The sequence below is a fragment of the Palaemon carinicauda genome, chromosome 36 (genome assembly GCF_036898095.1).
Source record: "Palaemon carinicauda isolate YSFRI2023 chromosome 36, ASM3689809v2, whole genome shotgun sequence".
Lineage (NCBI taxonomy): Eukaryota > Metazoa > Arthropoda > Malacostraca > Decapoda > Palaemonidae > Palaemon > Palaemon carinicauda.
The window spans coordinates 17,571,721-17,575,926 of NC_090760.1; the positions used below are offsets into that span (position 1 = coordinate 17,571,721).

The 4,206-nt window shown below is 31.2% G+C and overlaps 1 pseudogene; it reads left to right on the forward strand.

Moving 5' to 3' along the window:
• The window catches only part of LOC137628784 (anoctamin-10-like), a 114,892-nt pseudogene extending 114,881 nt beyond the window's left edge, over positions 1-11 (forward strand).
• The last annotated feature ends 4,195 nt before the right edge of the window (positions 12-4,206 follow it).

Here is a 4,206-nt window from a genome sequence, read left to right on the forward strand (position 1 = left end):
CCCGAATTGTTTCATATCTTTTATTTATTCCTAGACATATTGCTGTCTTATTTTTACTACCATTACAATTGTTTAGAAAATTATGTTTTCAATTTAGTACATATTTTGAAAGCCATTGAAAACTTATTCAAAAAATGTAACATTTTATTTTATTTTATTTTCTTCGTTTGTTTGTTCATAATGCCAGAATTCAATGTTATATTCCTTTTAATTTCTAAAGTATTTTTGGAAAGTTTAAAGAGGATAACGAACAGGGACGAATGCAGGAAACGTATCATACGAAGGGTAAAACTTTCCAAGACATACTTTTGCAGTTAAGATAATCACTCTAGGTTTTAATCTGGTTTTAAATGCTTTAAACGACTCAAGTCTAATGTTTGAACTTAGTGATAGCTATTATTTCTCAAGGCACAAACGGTTACTAACGCTCAATTCACTGATATTTCCTTTTCATTACAAGGCAGTATCTACAGATACGGGTAGAATAATTTGTCGGTATACGAATATCTTGAGTAGACCATCTAGTAACTTTTTTTCTCTCAAGTTTATAACTTTCAGCTGGATAAGTTTGGATTGTCAGAGCTGGAAATTATAACCCTTGCACTAATCAACTCTTACACTATTAAAACTCTTATTGGTTGAATGGTTAAAACTCACTTGGTAAAGTTTAGATTGTATGAGATAGTGGGCATTATATTCTTACTCAGGTAGATTAAGTTATAGATTTGATATGTTATTGATCATTATATTCTTAACTCAAATTAAGCTTAGATTGTCTGACCTGTTACTGTACATTTAAAATTCCTATTCACCAAGCCGAAAGTTGTTCAGTGGCCCCTAAATGAAGTGTAAAGTATCCCTTATGGTATTGCTTCTGTTCAATCCTTTGAACTGAAGTTTGGACCAATGAGAACATTCTTACCCGTGACAATAACAGTTTGTGCTACCTCAGTATCATTCTCTTCTTACGAATACTTTTGAATTTACCTCTTATTTCAGTTACAATATTTTGAAAGATTTACCATATTCTTAGGCCCCTTTCCATTCTGTTAAAAGTAAGATTTATTAGACAATCTTTTTTATAAGGTTACATTTTATTGAACCAACTAAAGGAAGTAAGCAATATACCTTGTACACAGCTATTGTTTATAAATTCTTAGGATTGATTTCAAAACTTAGAGTTGAGGGTTGCCAATTATAGATATTGCCAAAGAGAATTGAATGCGGTTCTTGTAAATGACCACCGCAGGTTATGTACCCCGTAACTGTATTTACTGTAGTTACCTCGTTTCCTTTTATTCATTTTACCTTTTATTCCTTTATTTTTGTTCTTTTATTCCTTTAGATCTTTACCATTTACTTGAGGGTAGAATGCTGATTTTCATATGATAACAAAGGTAAATATGATGCTAATAATAATCATAAGCTCATATGCATTTGTGCCCCGTCAATCAATTATTTGAATTAAGGTTTCTAATCTTTTTCATTGACTTCAATTAAGGTTTCTAATCTTTTTCACTGACTTCAATTGAGGTTTTTAATCTTTCTCACTGACTTCAATTAAGGTTTTTAATCTTTTTCACTGACTTCAATTAAGGTTTCTAATCTTTTTCACTGACTTCAGTTAATATTTCTAATCTTCCTCACTGACTTCAATTAAAGTTTTTAATCTTTCTCAGTGACTTCAATTAAAGTTTTTAATCTTTCTCACTGATTTCAATTAATGTTTCTAATATTTTTCACTGACTTCAGTTAATGTTTCTAATCTTCCTCACTGACTTCAATTAAAGTTTTTAATCTTTCCCACTGACTTCAATTAATGTTTCTAATCTTTTTCACTGACTTCGATTAAGGTTTCTAATCTTTCTCACTGACTTCAATTAAGATTTCTAATCCTTTTCACTGACTTCAATTAAGATTTCTAATCCTTTTCACTGACTTCAATTAAGATTTCTAATCTTTCATCACTGACTTCAATTACGATTTCTAATCTTTTTCACTGACTTCAATTACAGTCTCTTCCCCATGGTCCAAATTGTAAACACAATAAATCGTTGTAGTCAGTTTCCCACTCTTCCAACAAACTTGCCTTTACAGACCAAAGTATCACTTGGAAACTCTTATTTCAAATTCCAAGGTGAAAACCAACGATTGGATGTATTATAACTACTTGTGTGAAAGAGACAGTGCATAAATTTCCATAGGTTCTCTTGGACCATCGAGAGGGATAAAACCTAATTAAACCTTTGCCAAATGATATGTTAATACAGAAGAACTAATCAAAATGCTATCAGCTCTCCCTTGATCAAAACTACCCCCAAGGGATATTAAGATATAGATTATCTTGCTCATAGATTTCCTTCTTATTCAGTCCTTATAGTTTCGGAGGTAGGATAAATTAATTGATAAGTTTCCATTCAAATTAATTTTATTGCGTTAAAATCCAGAGAGTATAAAATTGATTAAATGAAACTGAGAAGTTAAATGTTTCTTTCTATTATCCCTTTGTTATTTTACTCACTGTAAAAGATATTTTCGATGAAGCTTCGTTAGTAAAACAACTGCAGTTTGTGAGACTCATTTGTAAGATTCTGGTGTTCACTTGTAAGCTAATGTTCAAACTTCTTACAAATTTACATAAGGTAAAAAACTGTAATTTCAATTTTATTGTTTTATTTGAAGATTCGTCGTTCTAGAGCTTAGATTTTATTTTTTACATAAAAATAATCGTTAAAGAGAGTCAGTTTCATTATTTTACTTAAAGATTCATCTATCTAGAGCCTCAATTTTATTGTTTTACTTGAAGATTCATGTATCCAGAGTCTCAATTTCATTATTTTACTTAAAGATTCATCTATCTAGAGCCTCAATTTTATTGTTTTACTTAAAGATTCATGTATCCAGAGTCTCAATTTCATTATTTTACTTAAAGATTCATCTATCCAGAGTCTCAATTTCATTGTTTTACATAAGGGGCCATCGTTTTAGAGCCTCAATTTCATTGTTTTACTTAAAGATCCATTTGTCTAGAGCCTCAGTTTCATTGTTTTACTTAAAGATCCATCTATCCAGAGCCTCAATTTTATTGTTTTACTTAAAAGATCCATTTATCCAGAACCTCAAATTTCATTGTTTTACTTAAAGCGACAGAAGTTCAGTTCACTTGAACTTACCTGGAACTTACATGAGGTACAGTTGCCTTCATTAATTCCGGTACATTGACGTCTCCTTAGCTTCCCGAGAAATGTACCGGAATTAAAGGAGCCAACTGTACCACCACTGACCAAAAAAGATACCCTGAAATTAGAGTCTTTAATATTTAGATTGGTAGTTCCGAAACTACAGGGACTAATCACCCACACCAAACCTTTATTTACCGTAACTTCCCTTACCCAGGTACACCAATCTAGTCGCTATAGTAGTACGCTGTGATAGTAATAAATTTATTAATTTGAATATTTTTTATTTTTACTTGTGTGTGTTTGCCCAGTAAGAGTGGTGCGGTGAGTTCGTGAATATATGTTATAGTGTCATCCGTTGTAGTGAACAGTTATTGAACAGCGCGTGAAATGGATCAGTAAAGATGAAATGTCCTATCTGTCGAAACGTTTGTACATTTTCACCGATGTACAAATTCCCTTCACTGCGTGTACTTTTTTTTTTTTTTTTTTTTTTTTTTTTTTTTTTTTTTTTTTTTGAAAAGTGTGGTGCTGAGAGATGGTCCTTTTTTGTTTTCTAATTTATTGCAGAATTACGCTGAATAAATAAAAAGAGTACGTCGGGTGGAGGCGGTTTCATTGTCCTTAAGTGTAAAGGTGAGATTTTCAGTAGTATCTTAAGATGTAAACAAGAAGAATTTTTCTTTATTGTCCTTAATTGTAAAAAAAGAGGAAGTCTTCAGTATTGTCCCTAAGTGTAAACAAGAGGATTTTTTTATTATTGTCCTTAAGTGTAAACAAGAGGAAGCTTTCATTATTGCCCCTAAGTGTAAACAAAAGGAAGCTTTCAGTAGTCTTTTAAGTGTAAACAAGAGGAAATTTTCAGAAATTTTCATAAGTGTAAACAAGAGGAGATTTTCAATATTATCGTAAAGTGTAAACAAGAGGAAGTTTTCAGTATTGTCCTTAAGTGTAACCAAGAGGATTTTTTTATTGTCCTTAAGTGTAAACAAGGGGAAGTTTTCAGTAGTCTTTAGGTGTAAACAAG